Source organism: Callithrix jacchus, chromosome 2, assembly GCF_049354715.1.
Source record: "Callithrix jacchus isolate 240 chromosome 2, calJac240_pri, whole genome shotgun sequence".
Taxonomy (NCBI): Eukaryota; Metazoa; Chordata; class Mammalia; order Primates; family Cebidae; genus Callithrix; species Callithrix jacchus.
In genome coordinates this window covers 44,240,943-44,259,665 of record NC_133503.1, presented here as the reverse complement: position 1 = coordinate 44,259,665, position 18,723 = coordinate 44,240,943, and the positions used below count along the sequence as shown (strand labels likewise).

General features: G+C 39.4%; 1 protein-coding gene across 12 annotated transcripts in view; it reads left to right on the top strand.

Moving 5' to 3' along the window:
• Positions 1 to 18,723, top strand: part of PRELID2 (PRELI domain containing 2) — a 442,316-nt gene that overhangs the window by 92,034 nt on the left and 331,559 nt on the right. For 6 of the 12 annotated variants that reach the window (XM_054250289.2, XM_003732246.6, XM_054250281.2 and 3 more), the window contains one exon: positions 14,392 to 18,589. The exons of 5 other annotated variants lie outside the window; for them this stretch is intronic. The gene's annotated coding sequence lies outside the window, so the exon portion shown is untranslated. Of the gene's footprint in view, positions 1 to 292; positions 3,540 to 14,391; positions 18,590 to 18,723 lie in introns of those variants that run through there. One more of the 12 variants, XM_078362198.1, reaches the window with a different exon arrangement.

Below are 18,723 nucleotides of genomic sequence, written 5' to 3'. Positions count from 1 at the left end.
ACTTCAAATTAGTGGTTTTGAAACTTCCTTGAGGATTAGAGTCATCTGGAGGATTGGTGGGCTCCACTCCCAAAGTTCTGATTCAATAGGTCTGAGATGGGTCCTGAGCAATTGTGTTTCTAACAGATTTCCATGTGATGGTGATCCTTGTCCTAGGACCACACTTTGAGAATGGCATTTTTAAATGAATTTACATCTCTGGATAGAGACAGATGAAATGCCAGGGCACTGAGAAAGCTGTTAAGCTAGGAGTTAGACATTGTTATGTATTTGGTCAACTTTTGATTAATAGGAAGAGTGAGCGGGGGCACCAAGATGGCCAAGAGAAGCCAGCACCAGAAGGCAGCTCACAGTGAATGAGATACAGAGGGCTGGAGGACTTCACGGTTCCAAACGAGGTGTCAGGTTCTTTTCTGTGGGACTGACAGGGCACTGGAATTGGGCCTAGGGAAGGAGCCGCAGGGCTACAACCACCCACAGGGGCAAATCAAGGCAGGGTGAAACATGTAGCCGGGTTGGAGGATATGGAGACTTAATCCCCAGGGAGCTCCATTTTGGATCCTGTGCTTACCTCATCCCTCCTGCAACCCATGGTCCACAGGGTCTCTGCCAGACGGTGAGGTGCTGTGGGTAGTCAGTACAAATCTGAGCAGTGGCTACCGCTGGGCTCGGCAAGTTGTTGCAGGGACCTGGGTGAAAATTTGGACTAATGCCAGTGGGACAAACCATCCCACTCTGGGAGAGACACCACTGGGAAGATGGGGACAATCTCACCTGCAAACAAACTCCAGGGAAGGACCACCTACCCAACAACCTGACTCAACCCAAGAGAGCCCAGCAAAGCCCTCTACAGGCCAAAAAAGATACAGCTTCAACCTCAGTTAAAAAAAGTACCCTCAGAGACTCCTCCTGAAATCACCAACTTCAAAGATTAAAGGGAGATAAATCCACGAAGATGGGAAAAAAACAGTGCAAAAGGGATGAAACCACCAAGGAACAGAACATTTCTTCTCCTCCCAGGGATCACAACACCTCACCATCAAGGGAACAAAAAAAGACAGAGATTGAATCTGACGAATTGACAGAAGCAGGCTTCAGAAGGTGGGTAATAACAAACTTCTGTGAATTAAAAGACCCATGTTCTAACCCAATGCAAAGAAACTAAGAACCTTGAGAAAAGGTTAGATGAAATGCTAACTTAAATAGCCAGATTAGAGAAGAACATAAACGACTTGATGGAGCTGTAAACACAGCACGAGAACTTTGCGAGGCATACACAAGTTTCAACAGCCAAATTGATCAAGCAGAAGAAAGGATTTCAGAGGTAGAATATCAATTCAATGAAATAAAATGAGAAGGCAAGATTAGAGAACAAAGGGTGAAAAGAACAAAGCCTCCAGGAACTATGGGATTATTTGAAAAGACCTAATCTATGCTTGATTGGCGTACCTGAATGTGATGCGGAGAATGAATCCAAGTTGGAAAACACTCTTCAAGATATTATCCAAGAGAACTTTCCCAATCTAACAAGGCAGGCCAACATTCAAGTCCAGGAAATACAGAGAACACCACAAAGATATTCCTCAAGAAGAACAACCCCAAGGCACATAGTTGTCAGATTCACCAGGGTTGAAATGAAGGAAAAAATCCTAAGGGCAGCCAGAGAGAAAGGTTGGGTCACCCACAAAGGAAAGACTATCAAACTCAGAGCAAATTTCTCAGCAGAAACCAGGCAAGCTAGAAGGGAGTGGGAGCCAATCTTCAACACCCTTAAAGAAAAGAACTTTCAACCCAGAATTTCATATCTGGCCAAACGAAGCTTCATAAGTGAAGGAGAAAGAAGTCCTTTACAGACAAGCAATTGCTGAGAGATTTCATTGCTACAAGACCTGCCTTACAGGAGCTACTGAAGGAAGTACTAAACAGGGAAAGGAACAACCAGTACTAGCCACTGCAAAAATGTACCAAATGGTAAAGAATAATGATGGAATTAAGGAGCCATGTCAATTAACGGGCAAAATGACCAGCCAGTAACAAAATGGCAGGATCAAATTCAAACATAACAATATTATTGTTGAATGTAAATGGTCTAAACACCCAAATCAAAAGACACAGACTGGCAAACTGGATAAAATGTTAAGACCCATCGGTGTGCTGTATTCACGAAACCCATCTCACATGCAAAGACTCACATAGACTCAAATAAAGGGATGGAAGAAGATCTACCAAGCATATGTAAGGCAAAAAAAAAAAAAATGCAGGGTAGCAATCCTACTCTCTGATAAAACAGATTTTAAACCAACAAAGATCAAAAGAGACAAAGAAGGCATTATATAATGGTAAAAGGATCAATGCAACAAGAAGAGCTAACTATTCTTAATACTTACGCACCCGGTGCAGGAGCACCCAGATACATAAAGCAAGTTCTTAAAGACCTACAAAGAGACTTAGACTCCCACACAATAACAGTGGGGGACTTTAACACTCCACTGACAATATTGGATTGATCAATGAGACAGAAAGTCAACAAGGATTTCTAGGACTTGAATGCACATTTGGACCAAGTGGACCTAATAGACATTTACAGGACATTCCACCCCAAATCCACAGAATACACATTCTTCTCAGCACCACATTGCACTTACTCCAAAATTGGCCACATAATTGGAAATAAATCACTCCTCAGCAAATGCAAAAGAACGGAAATCACAACAAACAGTCTCTCAGACCACAGCACAATCAAATTAGAACTCAGGATTAAGAAAAGCACTCAGTACTGCACAATCACATGGAAACTGAACAACTTGCTCCTGATTGACCAATGGATAAGCAATGAAATGAAGGCAGAAATAAAAATGTTCTTCGAAACCAATGAGAATGAAGACACAATGTACCAGATCCTATGGGACACATTTAAAGCAGTGTCTAGAGGGAAATTTATAACAATAAATGCTCACATGAGAAACAAGGAAAGATCTAAAATTGACACCCTATCATCAAAATTGGAAAAGCTAGAGGAGCAAGATAAAAAAAACTCAAAAGCCAGCAGAAGACAAGAAATAACTAAGATCAGAGCAGAACTGAAGGAGATAGAGACACAAAAAACCCTTCAAAAAATCAGTAAATCCAGGAGCTGGTTCTTTGAAAAGATCAACAAAATGGGCAGACCACTAGCTAGGCTAATAAAAAAGAGAAGAATTAAATAGATGCAATAAAAAATGATAAAGGGGGAGATCACAACCGATTCCTCAGAAATACAAACTGCCATCAGAGATTACTACAAACAACTCTATGCACATAAACCAGTAAATCTGGAAGAAATGGATAAATTCCTGGATATTTACACACTCCCAAGACTTAGCCAAGAAGAAGTTGAAACCCTGAATAGACCAATAAGAAGGTCTGAAGTTGAGGCAGTAATTAATAGCCTACCCACCAAAAAAAGTCCAGGTCCAGACGGGTTCACAGCTGAATTCTACCAGACATACAGAGAGGAGTTGGTACCATTCCTGTTGAAACTATTCCAAACCATACAAAAAGAGAGAATCCTGCCTAACTCTTTCTATGAGACAAACATCATCCTGATAATAAAATCTGGCAGAGACACAACTAAAAAAGAAAACTACAGGCCAATATCCATGATGAACATTGTTGTAAAAATCTTCAATAAAATACTTGCAAACCGAATCCAACAGCACATCAAAAAGCTTATCCACCATGATCAAGTAGGCTTTATACTGGAATGCAAGGCTGGTTCAACATATGCAAATCTATAAACGTAATTTACCATGTTAACAGAGCCAAAGACAAAAACAACATGATTATCTCAATAGATGCAGAGAAGGCCTTTGACAAAATTCAACAGCCCTTCATGCTAAAAACTCTCAATAAACTAGGTTGATGGAATGTATCTCAAAACAATAAAAGCTGTTTACGACAAACCCACAGCCAATATCATACTAAATGGGCAAAAATTAGAAGCATTCCCTTTAAAAAGTGACATTAGACAAGGATGCCCTTTCTCACCACTTCTATTCAATATAGTATTGGAAGTTCTAGCCAGATCAGTTCGGCAAGAAAAAGAAATAAAGGGCATTCAATTAGGAAAGGAAGGAGTCAAATTGTCCCTATTTGCAGATGACAGGATCGTATATTTAGAGACCCCCATCATTTCAGTCCAAAAGCTCCTTAAGCTGATAAGCAACTTCGGCAAAGTCTCAGGATACAAAATCAATGTGCGGAAATCATAAGCATTCCTATACACCAATAACAGACAAACAGCCAAATGATGAGCAAACTCCCATTTATAATTGCTACAAAGAGACTAAAATACCTAGGAATACAACTGACAAAGCAGGTAAAAGATCTCTTCAAGAGAGGACAAACATTCCATGCTCATGGTTAGGAAGAATCAATATTGTGAAAATGGCCATACTGCCCAAAGTAATTTATAGATTCAATACTATCCCCATCAAACTACCAATGACCTTCTTCTCAGAACTGGAAAAATCCACCTTAAACTTCATATGGAACCAAAAGAGAGCCTGCATAGCCAAGACAATCCTAAGCAAAAAGAACAAATCTGGAGGCATCACACTACCTGACTTCAAACTATACTTCAAGGCTACAGTAATCAAAACAGCATGTTACTGGTACCAAAACAAAGATATAGACCAATGGAACAGAACAGAGGCCTTGGAAGCAATGCCACACATCTACAACCATCTGATCTTTGACAAACCCGGCAAAAACAAGCAATGGGGAAAGGATACGCTGTTTAATAAATGGTGTTGGGAAAACTGGCTAGCCACATGCAGGAAACTGAAACTGAACCACCTCCTTACACCTTATACAAAAATTAACTCCAGATCGATTAAAGATTTAAACATAAGAACTAACACCATAAAAACCCTAGAAGAAAAGCTAGGCAAACCATTCAGGACATAGGCATAGGCAAGGACTTCATGACTAAAACACCAAAAGCATTGGGAACAAAAGCCAAAATAGAGAAATGAGACCTAATTAAACTTAAGAGCTTCTGCACAGCAAAAGAAACAATCATTACAGTAGACTGACAACCAGCAGAATGGGAAAAAATTTTCACAATCTACCCATCAGACAAAAGGCTAATATCCCGAATCTACAAAGAACTATAGCAGATTCATAGGAAAACAAACAAACCCATTCAAAAGTAGGTGAAGGGTATGAACAGACACTTTTCAAAAGGCCAAGAAACATATGAAAAAATGTTCATCATCACTGGTCATTAGAGAAATGCAAATCAAAACCACATTGAGATACCATCTCAAACCAGTTAGAATGGTGATCATTAAAAACTCTGGAGACAACAGATGCTGGAGAGGATGTGGAAAAAAGGGAACACTTTTATACTGTTGATGGTAGTGTAAATTAGTTCAACCATTGTGGAAGACAGTGTGGCAATTCCTTAAGGATCTAGAAATAGAAATTCCATTTGACCCAGCAATCCCATTACTGGGCATATACCCAAAGGATTATAAACCATTCTATCATAAAGACACATACACAAGTATATTCATTGTGGTGCTGTTTACGATAGCAAAGACCTGGAACCAACCCAAATGCCCATCAATGATAGACTAGACAAAAAAAAAATGTAGCACATATACACCATAGAATACTATGCAGCCATAAAAAATGATGAGTTTGTGTCCTTTGTAGACATGGATGAACCTAGATACCATCATTCTCAGCAAACTGACACAAGAACAGAAAACCAGACACTGTGTATTTTCACTCATAGGTGGGTGATGAACAATGACAACCCTTGGGCACACGGAAGGGAACAACACTCACAGGGCTAGGAGGGGAGGGGAGTTGGGGGACAGTGTGGAGGGAGGGAGTGGCAGGGAGGAGTGGGAGGGATAACACCCGGATAAATGCCTGATGTAGGCAACAGGTGGAGGGTGGGGCGGGGGATGGTGACAGCAAACCACCACGGCATGTATGTACCTATGCAACAATCCTGCAGGTTGCAGGATGTGCACGTTACCCTAGAGCCCAAATACAATTAAAAAAAAATAGGAAGAGTGATATTTTTTGTATGGCTTTTCCCTGAACTTTGCATCTCAGCTTCTTGTTTGCCCCCCTTTTTTGTTGTTTAAATGTTGCCAGGCTCCATCCTGGCAACAATGCAGTTGAAAAGAGGGGAGGTGAGACTCACATCAACTTGTATTTTAAATCAATTTGGATTTAAATTGTTGGTAGTGAATATGAGTAAATTAAACAAGTTTACAGCATTACCTGTTGTCTTGTTACCCATGTCCTGTGTTTCGTTTTGTTTTGATTTGTTTTGAGACAGGATCTCCCTGTTCTGTCGCCCAGGCTGGGGTGCAGTATGCAGTCAGGGCTCACCACAGCCTTAATCTCTGTGGCTCAAGTAATTCTCTCACCTAACCCCCCTGAGTATCCCCCTGAGTAGCTGGGATCACAGGCATGCGCCATCACACCTGACTAATTTTTTCCTTTTTTTTTTTTTTTTTAAGAGATGAAGTCTCTCTATGTTGCTCAGTCTGGTGGTTTTGTTTTGTTTTGTCCTGTGGTTGAGGGCTAAGCCATGAACTCAGGGCATTGCATTGTTTGTGAAAAGCAACTTATTCTTCTTTCTTAAGTGAAATTGTTGAGGTCTGAATATAACCAGGAGTTTAGTATAGGACAGTTGCATTTAATGCATTCAATGCAATGGGATTTCCTGAAGGATTCATATAATTCAGACTCTCAAATTCATGACGTTTTCTCAGAGTAGTAAATGTAAAGTAGGGTATATATACTTTAAAGTGTGTGTAAAGTGTGTATACACACACACACACACGCACGCATACTCTTACCACATAAATCTACAATTCAGTGTTACAGCCATGCTGCCGGATTATTCTTTTCCTTTTCTCCTGTTTTCTTGACTAGTTTTACAAAGTTTTTAAAGTTTGAAATGTGGCTATTTTGATGGAACTTTTTAATTTCTCAGAAATAACTGTATGGAAAATGGAGGGGGTGGTTGCAGGTGGGTGTACTACTGTTTTCATGAGTCGTAAAATGCGACATTAAAAGAAGCGGGGAAATTAGCTCTATAGCTATAAAATAGGGGTTAGAAAACTACAGCCTATAAACCAAATTTAGCCTGCTGTCTGCTTTTATAAATAAAGTTTCATTGGAACACAACTATACTCCTAACTATGTTCAGAGCTATAACTGCAGAGTTGAATAGTTATAACAGTGACCTTACAGCTGCAAAGCCAAAAATATTTACTGTCTGGTCCTTGAAGAAAATTGTTGCCTACTGAGTTAGTGTCCTAAATTAACATCAAGGAGTATTGTGGTGATTGTTTGGCCTTTTAAAATGTAGTGTCTTATTATAACTTACCCCTAAAGTTTATAGTTTGACAGTTTGTTTTTCTTGCATTAGCTCTAACATCAACACTTTGTGAAGACTTGGCTGATTTTATATTAAGACATAAAAATATATTAAAATGATAACAGGAAGTTAAAATACCAGCAACAGTGGTCACTAAAATTGCTCACAAAGTTTCAATGCACATATACAATGGAGTAGATATATAGGCATTTTGTTTAGCACATAAAGTGGCACTGTGATGCGGCTGTAGGGTAGTTGCTATTTATAATTTACTCAATTTGTCAGTTTTGGAATTTTGTAATTTTTAATTCTTAAAAGATGTTTTGTGGGATTTGCAGAAATATGCATAAGGAGACATTATTTAATATTTTTATATCATACCACATTTTAAATTTGCATAATTTAAATTCACATAGAATGTGACTGCATTCTCTGTTGTATATAGCATTATTAAAAAAATGTATTTATTTAACTTTAGGTGCATACTGTATCTGGCATTTCTCCCCATGTTTTCCCTCCCCATCCCCCCCACTGTCTCTCCCCAACCCCCCGCCCCAACTGCCCCCAGTATGTGATGCTCCTCTCCCTGAGTCCACGTATTCTCATTGTTCAACACCCACCTATGAGTGAGAACATGTAGTGTTTGGCTTTCTGTTCTTGTGTCAGTTTGCTGAGAATGATGGTTTCCAGATTCATCCAAGTCCCTGCAAAGGACACGAACTCATCGTTTTTTATGGCTGCATAGTATTCCACTGTGTATATGTACCACATTTTGTTTGTCCAGTCTATCACTGATGGGCATTTGGGTCGGTTCCAGGTCTTTGCTATTGTACACAGGGCTGCAATGAACATATGTGTGCATGTGTCTTTATAGTAGAATTATTTATAGTTCTTTGGGTATATGTTCAATAATGGGATTGCTGGGTCAAATAGAATTTCTATTTCTAGATCCTTGAGGAATCGCCACACTGTCTTCCACAGTGGTTGCACTAACTTACACTCCCACCAACTGTGTAAGAGTGTTCCTATTTCTCTGCATCCTCTCCAGCATCTGTTGTCTCCAGATTTTTTAATGATCACCATTCTAACTGGTGTGAGATGGTATCTCAATGTAGTTTTGATTTGCATTTCTCTAATGACCAGTGATGATGAGCATTTTTTCATATGTTTGTTGGCCTCATAGATGTCTTCTTTTGAAAAGTGTCTGTTCATATCCTCCATCCACTTATGAAAGGGGTTGTTTGTTTTTTTCTTGTATATCTGTTTTAGTTCTTTGTAGATTCTGGTTATTAGACCTTTGTCAAATGGGTAGATTGCAAAAGTTTTTTCCCATTATGTTGGTCACCAATTCGCTCTAATGATGGTTTCTTTTCTGCACAGAAGCTCTGAATTTTAATTAGATCTCATTTGTCTATCTTCACTTTTATTGCCATTGCTTTTGGTGTTTTAGTCATGAAGTCCTTGCCTATGCCTATGTCTTGGATGGTTTTGCCTATGTTTTCTTCTAGTATTTTGATGGTGTTAAGTTTTATGTTTAACTCTTTAATCCATGGAGTTAATTTTAGTGTAAGATGACAGGTAGTGGCCAGTTGCTTTCTGCACACTGCTAGCCAGTTTTCCCAACACCATTTATTAAACATGGAGTTCTTTCTCCATTGCACTGGGTTTGTCAAATATCAGATGGTTGTAGATATGTGGTGTTTCTTCTAGGGCCTCTGATCTGTTCCATTGGTCTCTGTCTCTGCTTTGGAACCAGTACCATGCTGTTTTGATTACTGTAGCCTTGTAGTATAGTTTGAAGTCCAGCAGTGTGATGCCTCTACTTTGTTTTTTTTTTTTTTGCTTAGGATTGTCTTGGCTATGCAGGCTCTCTTTTGGTTCCATATGAAGTTTAAAGTGGTTTTTTCGGGTTCTGTGAAGAAGGTCATTGGTAGTTTGATGGGGATAGTGTTAAATCTATAGATTACTTTGGGCAGTATGGCCATTTTCACAATATTAATTCTTCCTAACCATAAGCATGGAATGTTTTTCCATCTGTTTGTGTCCTCTCTTATTTCATTGAGCAGTGGTCTGTAGTTCTCCTTGAAGAGGTCCTTTACATCCTTTGTTAGTTGTATTCCTAGGTATTTTAGTCTCTTTGTAGCAATTGTGAATGGTAGCTTGCTCTTGATTTGGCTCTCTGTTTGTCTGTTATTGGTATAAAGAAATGCTTGTGATTTCTGCACATTGATTAGGTATCCTGAGACTTTGCTGAAGTTGCTTATCAGTTTGAGAAGATTTTGTGCTGAGATGATGGGATCTTCTAGATATACAATCATGTCATCTGCAAATAGAGACAGTTTGACTTCTTCCTTTCCTGATCGAATACCCTTTATTTCTTGTTCTTGCCTGATTGCTCTGGCTAGAACTTCCAATAATATATTGAGTAGGAGTGGTGAGAGATGGCATCCTTCTCTAGTGCCCGATTTCAAAGGGAATTTTTCCAGCTTTTGCCCATTCAGTATGATATTGGCTGTAGGTTTGTCATATATAGCTTTTGTCATTTTATGATATGTTCCATCATACCTAGTTTATTGAGAGTTTTTAGCATGAAGGGTTGTTGAATTTTTTGAAGGCCCTCTATGCATCTATTGAGATAATCATGTGGTTTTTGTCTTTGGTTCCGTTTATGTGATGGATTACATTTATGGATTTGCATATGTTGAACTGGCTTGCATCCCCAAGATGAAGCCTACTTGATCGTGATGGATAAGCTTCTTGATTTACTGTTGCAATCTGTTTGCTAGTATTTTATTGAAGATTTTTGCATTGATGTGCATCATGGATATTGGCCTGAAGTTTTCTTTTTTAATTGAGTTTCTGCCTGGTTTTGGTGTCAGGATGATGTTGGTCTCATAGAATGAGTTAGGGAGAGTTCCCTCCTTTTGTATTGTTTGATACAGTTTCAGAAGGAATGGAACCAGCTCCTCTTGTAGGTCTGGTAAAATTCGGTTGTGAACCCATCTGGACCTGGACTTCTTTTGTTTGGTAGGCTATTGATTGCTGCCTCTACTTCAGCCCTTGTTATTGGTCTATTCAGGCTTTCATCTTCCTCCTGCTTTAGTCTTGGTAGACTACAAGTGTCTATGAATTTATCCATTTCTTCCCGGTTTACTGGTTTATGTGCATAGAGCTGTTTGTAGTAATCTCTGATGGCAATTTGTATTTCTGTGGGATCAGTGGTGATATCCCCTTTATCATTTTTTATTGCATCTATTTGATTCTTCTCCCTTTTCTTTTTAATTAATCTGGTTAGTGGTCTGTCTACTTTGTTGATCTTTTCAAGAAAACTGCTCCTGGATTTATTGATTTTTTTGAAGGGTTTTTTGTGTCTCTATCTCCTTCGGTTCAGCTCTGATATTAGTTATTTCTTGTCTTCTGCTAGCTTTTGAGTTTTTTTTATCTTCCTCCTCTAGCTCTTTCAGTTTTGATGATAGGGTGTCAATTTTAGATCTTTCCTTGTTTCTCATGTGAGCATTTATTGCTATAAATTTCCCTCTTGTCACCACTTTAAAGGTGTCCCAGAGATTCTGGTAAGTTGTGTCTTCATTCTGGTTGGTTTCAAAGAATGTCTTTATTTCTGCCTTCCTTTCATTATTTATCCAGTGGACACTCAAAAGCAAGTTGTTCAGTTTCCAAGTGGTTGTGCAGGTTTGAGTGTGTTTCTTAATCCTGACTTCTAGTCTGATTATGCTCTGATAGACTGTTATGATTTCTGTTCTTTTGCATTTGTTGATCAGTGATTTGCTTCCAGTGATGTGGTCAATTTTAGAGTAAGTGCAGTGTGATGCTGAGAAAAATGTATATTCTGTTGATTTGGGGTGGAGCATTCTGTATATGTCTATTGGATCCTCTTGGTCCAGCTCTGCATTCAAGTCCTAGATATCCTTGTTAATTTTCTGTCTCTTTGATCTGTCTAATATTGACAGTGGAGTGTTGAAGTCTCCCATTATAATTGTGTGGGAGTCTAAATCTAGTTTTAGGTCATTAAGAACTTGTTTTATGTATCTGGGGCTCCTGTGTTGAGTTCATATATATTTAGGATAGTTAGCTCTTCTTGTTGTATTGATCCTTTTACCATTATGCAATGCCCTTTTTTGTCTCTTTTGATCTTTGTTGGTTTGAAGTCCATTTTATCAGAGACTAGGATTGCAATCCCTCCTTTTTTTTGTTCTCCATTTGCTTGGTAAATCTTCTTCCATCCCTTTATTTTGAGTCTATGTGAGTCTTTGTATGTGAGATGGGTTTCCTGAATACAGCACACTGATGGGTTTTGACTTTTTATCCAGTTTGCCAGTCTGTGTCTTTCGATTGGGGCAGTTAGGCCATTTACATTTAATGTTACTATTGTTATGTTTGAATTTGATCCTGCCATTTTGTTACTGGCTGGTTTTCTTTCCCATTAGTTGACTCATTTTCTTCATTGTGTTTTTGGTATTGCCCACTGGTTTGCTTTTGCAGTGATTGGTACTTGTTCCTTTCTGTCCTTAGTGTTTCTTTCAGGAGCTGTTGTAGGGTAGGTCTGGTGGTGACAATATTTAGTAATTGCTTGTCCGTAAAGGATTTAATTCTCCTTTACTTACGAAGCTTAGTTGGCTGGATGTGAGATTCTGGGTTGAAAGTTCTTTTCTTTAAGGATATTGAATATTGGCCCCTACTGTCTTCTTCTGGCTTATAGGGTTTCTGACGAGAGATCCACTGTGAGTCTGATTGGCTTCCCTCTGTGGGTGACCTGACCCTTCTCTCTGGCTGCCCTTAGCATTTTTTGCTTCATTTCAACCCTGGTGAATCTGACAATTATGTGCCTTGGGGTTGTTCCGCTTGATGAATATCTTTGTGGAGTTCTCCTTATTTCTTGAATTTGAAATTTGGACTGCCTTGCTAGCCTTGGGAAGTTCTCCTGGATAATATCCTGGAGTGTGTTTTCCAGCTTGGATTCATTCTCCCCATCATATTCAGGTACACTGATCAAGCGTAGATTCGGTCTTTTCACATAATCCCATATTTCTTGGAGGCTTTGTTCATTTCTTTTCACTCTTTTTTCTCTTGTCTTGCCTTCTCTTTTAATTTCATTGAGTTGATCTTCAATCTCTGATATCCTTTCTTCTGCTTGATTGATTCAGCTATTAAAACTTGTGTTTGCTTCACATAGTTCTCATGCTGTGTTTTTCAACTCCATCAAGTCATTTATATTCTTCTCTAAGCTGGTTATTCTAATTAGCATTTCGTCAAATCTTTTTTCAAGGTTTTGGTTTCAAGGTTTTTGGTTTACATTGAGTTAGAACATGTTCCTTTAGCTCAGAAAAGTTTGTTATTATCCACCTTCTGAAGCCTGTTTCTGTCAATTCATCACACTTCTTCTCAGTCATGATGTGATCCTGTGTTGTTGAGGAGTTGTGATCCTTTGAAGGAGAAGAGGCATTCTGGTCTTTGATGGTTTCATCTTTTTTGTGCTGTTTTTTTCCCCATCTTTTTGGGTTTACCTGGCTGTGTTGTCAGGGAGCTGCTTGATGAGGTTGCTTGTCTGCCTGTTGAGGCGCTACTGGGTTTCTAGGGACTCCTTCAGGTTATTAGGGAAGCTTCCTGTGCCTTATTTCGTTTATACTGGGAGATTAGGCCCACCTTTTCCGCTGACCTGTAGGCACTGCTGGGTTGTCAAGAAAGCTGTCCCATTGCTACATAGGCTTCCTATGTTTTTTGTTAAAACATGTAGCCCAGTTCCCACCCCTCTAATGATGGGTTCTGCCCTTCCTCCACTGGGCTGAATCATTCAGGGTTCAGCTCTTAGACTGTGGCACTGGCTGTGCAACCCACTAGAATCAGAGCGTCAGCCCTCTGGGGTTTGAGGGGGAGGGTAGGGACCTGCCCAGCAGCACTAGGCCATCTCCCACTTTCAGCTTTCTCTCTCTCCAGTTAAGGGGTAGAGGCCCGTCTGTCCAGCTGCTCCCGATTACTGCTCCTTTTCTCTCCGGGTGGAGGGAGGGAGGCAATACCTCAGTCCGAAGGTTCTCCCGGCTGCCTTTTGGGCTTATGCATCTGTTTAGGTCTGTGAGCCAATCCTGGACACCGTTCTGGATTGTGATTCAACTCCGTGCTTGTAATTCCCGGCACTTGACTGGCAAAGATCCCTTGTTCTGTGTATTGCTGAGGCTTTGGGGGAAGCATTGTATCTGGACCAGAGTGCCAGTGGCAGGGCCTTCGACTTGCTGGTCAGATGCAGTTTCTGGGTGAAGCAGCACCCCTCCACACCTCTGTCTGCCCTGCATGGGCTTTGCTCACCATTGGACCAGACCCGTTGAAATGCACCTGGTACCTCCATTGGAGCTAGGAGATCTCTGGATTTCTGCGTCACTTTCACTGGGTGTTGTGTGCTGGAGTTGTGTCTATTCAGCCATCTTGGATCTGCTATCTGTTGTACCTAACATTAAAGATACCTCATAGAACTTTTTGAACTGTATGTCCAAGCGGGCATTTGAAAATTAGAAAGCTTAGAAGGTGATTTTTGTCATGAGCCAAAATGGAGACACATAAATCTCACTAACCAATATGCTTGTGGCATTGCTGTTGACACATCCATTTGATAGATTTTTGATTTTCTGTCATTTTTGAATAAAACAAATAACCCTAACATCTGTTTGTTCTTGCCACTGGCAGTTGGGAGATCAGGCTTGGTGAGATTTGATAATTTAGCAGAGTTCTATCATATTGGAAAGATTAAGACCTCAATTTTAGCTATATCTTAACTCCTCTCTGAACCAGCTCCTTTGGGAGTTGGACTTAATAAAATGAGGTGCTTGCCTCGTTCAAAGATCATTAGGAGGGAGAAATGCAATCTCAAGAATTATCCATAGTGATAGAATTCAAGTGGACTCTGAAGAGTTGCTTCAGAAAAGAGGGCAAATAATTATTGATTGGTGAGACATGTTTATGAGGTGATAAAGCCTGTTTGCTTTCTCTTGCAGGAGAGCTGTATCGGTGTCTACTTTTTTTTTTTTTTTTGGGTGGGGAATCACTTCTTGGCCACAACACATCAGACACAGTTTCTGGAATACAGGTTTGAGGATACAGTGCCGGCAGCTTCAAGAAGAGGAGACCTTCTTGCCAGGACATAAAATGAAACCCTCCTCTGGGAGCCTGCTTCGAATAGTGGGACTCAGGGAGTTGAGACATTCTTGCTGGATTTTTATGACAATCTCTACAATTTTACAAATAAAGGAAAACTGTGCGAGATGATGTGTGCCCTTCCTCAGGGTGTTCTGCTGATTGTCTGGTTATGCTGTCAGGGCAGCTAAGGACAGGTTAAAGGCCTGGAGAGGGTGCTTGTGCCCTTATGTAATCAGCACCGTTCATAAGATTTTTGAGGGGATTCTGGAACCAATAAGGGTGTTGAAACTAGTACTTGATTCATGAGTGGACTGGAACAGACAGGAATGTACCAGACCAATGTTGAAGCTAAGCTAATAGCAATGTTTAAGATTCTCAGAAATCAGGAGATTTTTATCTCTATCCATAAGTAATTTGTCCCTACCATTAGTATAGCTTTTGTAATGTAACATGTAAACTGTGATTTGGTCCTCTGAAAAAAAAAAAGATGAAATGTAGAGTGAAAAGGCATGTTCTCACCTTGACTCCTGTTAATTTGTTCTGTGATGTGGAGCAAATCATTAACCTCTCTGTTTTTTACTGGGCAAATGGGGATAATCAGGCACAGGTCTTTCTGACAATGGGTTATGATGATTAAACAAGGTAATTTTGTGCAGGTTTGTAAGTTGACAGACCTGGGTTTGAATCCAAGCGCTGGCACCTACTTGCTCAGTGATCATGAAAGTAATTTTGAATCTTTCTGAACCTAAAAAATTTGTGAAACAAAGTGATGGAATTAACTTTGTGAGATTGTTGGACTGATATGAGATCATGCATGTGAAGTGGCTAGCACTCTGCCTGGTGCATAGAAGTCCACAAAATGGAAGCCATTATTATGTAAAACATTCTGCAAATGTACTTTTTAACTGTAATGTAAGGTGGTACTACTGTTGAAACTTAGCTGGCAGTAGTTTGCATTTCTCATGATCAGATGCCAAAATATAAATATATGCTATCTAAAAAATCTTGAAGAGAGGCAATAATTTGGAAATTATCTTCTTAAGATAAAAATCAGGGCCAGGGATGGTGGCTCACACCTGAAATCCCAGCACTTTGAGAGGCTGAGGCGGGCAGATCACAAGGGCAAGAGTTCGAGACCAGCCTGGCCATATGGTGAAACCCTGTCTCTACTAAAAACACACAAAAAAATTAGCCAGGCATGGTGGTGCAATTCCAGCTAATTAGAAAGCTGAGGCAAGAGAATTGCTTGAACCTGTGAGGCGGAGGTTTCAGTGGTGAGATCATACCACTGCATTCCAGCTTGGGTGACAGAGTGTGACTCTGTTTCAAAAAAAAAAAAAAAACCAGGCCATTACTGGAGAGTCCTGGGGAATTTTTTTTTTTTTAAATGTTTGAGACATTTTCCACTTAATCCATTGATGAATTTCAAAGCAATTGTATTTTTTCATATGAGCCTGCCACTGTGAGCCTCTTATTCTATCTGAGCTCTTTGTGCTGTCTGAATTTTGTTCCTTAGAATAATTTCTTTTCAGCTTTATAGTATTTCATTCTTCAATTGTGTTGGAGGGAAAAATAATGGTAGAAGTCAAAACACACTTTGACCCTTTTTCCAATTTGTAAATGGTATTTGGTAGGCTTTTAGAATAATAGCCTATTTCCAAAAATAAGAGGTGATGCAAATTGTTGTGGAGATGAGAGGCAAGAAATTTGTATTTGGAGGTTGACATTAGAGGAAGTTTAACCCTTCACACTCAACAACTCATATCCTCTGAAGTTAGGAGCTCTCAATCTTGGCTGTCTGTTAGGATTGCCTGGGGAGCTTTCTGCAATCCTGATGCCTAGGTTGCTTCGCAGACCAAGAAATCAGAATCTCAGGTATCAGCATTTAAAAAAAACTCCTTAGATGATTCCAGTGGGCAGCTAAGAACACTACAATGACTTCTGGGTATTTGCTGACATTATCTAATTTTTTTTCTTAATATCTCTGAGGTTGAAAAGCATCTTTGTAGCAGGCATTTTTATTAGAAATAGAGTGAGGCACAGGTTGAATTTCTGCCTTGTGTCCAGGAGTGGCCAGTGAAAGTGCTTGCAGGGATCAGGCAGCTGGTTTGAAGAGGGAGGCAGGCTGGGGCCCTGGAGTGACCCAGTTGGGAGCACATACCTGACTGAAGGTGGCAGCTTCTGCCCACTTCCAGTACAGTGTGGTTGTGTGGCTGGTCTTTGTTAGTAATTCCTATTTCCAATTTTCTAAGTAAAGACAGAATTTTTTAAAAAACCCAACAACTCCCAATATTTTATTGGTAACCAATTCAGAATTGTTTAAAATATTGTGCTGGCCAAAACAAAAAACATATTTGCCAGCCAGTAGTTTTTAGCTTCTGCTTCCGGAGTGTTAAGGATAGGCCTAAACATCCTGGCCAATTTTTAATAGATTTGCATTTCTGTATTCTGGATGTAAGCTGCATTCTGCCTCTCCTCCAAGTCTACTTTTAGATGTATCTTCCTCCTCATTCCTAAATAATTCTCAGGGATTACTTTTCCTCATTCAGTTTTTTCCCCCTGCAGGTAGGCATGTATTGCTTCCAGCCTCACATATATGGTTTAGAAATCTTCTGGTCTTTTTTTTTCCATTGACTTTCTTTTTGAGATAGGATCTCAGTATGTTGACCAGGCTGGTCTTGAACTTCTGGCCACAAATGATCCTCCTGCCTCTGCCTCTACAAGTACTGGGATTACAGGCCTGAGCCACTGTATCTGTCCATTCTTTGAAATTCATTAGGGCTTGTTCAATTGTTTTAAATTATATGTTTTGTGATAAAACATTTAGAAGTCCATGTTTTTTATTCTGTACTGTGTAGCTTAAGAAATGTCAAAACCAGGAGTACGACCTTATTGGGCACACTAGAAACAAGAGTGGGAAAGGGTTAAATCACAGACCTGGCCAGCCTCCTCCTGACTTCAAAGTGATAATTTACCATGTGATTCTCAAACGGGTTCTCAGGCTCTTCTCCCAGGGATTCTGATTCATGGAATTTCAGTGGATCACTCAGGACACAGTAAAAGTTCTTTTGCAGAGAGAAGCTGACTTGAACTATCCCTATATGATTGAGGTGCTTTTACCAGGAAGGGGGTTTTATAGTTTCAATCATATATGATGAAAAAGGTGCTATATTCTTTTTGTATGAACTACTTTGTGTATTTTATAAGCAATATATATGTACTAATATTCCTTTATCAGACATTGTGGGGTGCATGGTATAGAAAACTCAAGGTATTCTTTTAAGATGCACATCTTTTTTTTTTTTGTTTTGTTTTATTTCAACCATTTACATCGAACTATTTCTTAATTTAGAATACATTTCTCTGCTTTTGCAAAGACAGTCTACAGGGGATAATTAAATCTTTTCAGAGTCATCATATACGTTTTTAATTATTTCAGATCTGTCTTAGTTTTGTTAAAATCCCTACACTGAAGGCTCCAGATGTGTTTGCTGTTTGAGTTCTACCACGTTTTTAGAGTTTTTTGTTTCCCTCACTTTTTTCTGTCATTTATCTCTCCCATTACTGTGCCTACCTCTAGGAACCTTTCTTTAATTTACCCTTGGGTTGGGAAATTGTGTAATTGCATACTATACGTTGAATAAGTGTAGAGAGGATTTGAATGAGGTTTTGATAGGCTGTTCTAGCAATTAAAATGGATATACTTTGCTGCTTTGACTTGGTGACATTATTTTAGTGGCTTAGCTCCCTTCTAACTTACTTCCTTATCAACTGCAGTTGTCATATTTGTGATTTCATGGCAAGTGAGATATTGCTAGAAATAATTTCTCTTGATCAATATGTCATCTTTCCCAGGTGTGATAGTGTTTTTGTGTATACAGTTCTATAATGTTGTGAAACTTAAGATGATTAAAACTCAAAAATTCTCAGGCCAAGATTTGTATGGGATGAAGTGTTTTTGATTCAGTGTTATTGTGATAGAGAGTTATAAATTAGTTGTTTACCTATGAAATTCCTTCCTGCAGTCATTCTGAAATAAAGTTATGTTACAACTAATATTTATGTGTGCATTCTAATTTTGGGGGGTTATCTCATCTCTCAGCCGAACTTGTGGTTATTGTTTGTAGTAATAATCCTAGTTCTTTTCAGCTGTCCTGGATGAAGGTGTTATCCCGACCACATGATGTTCT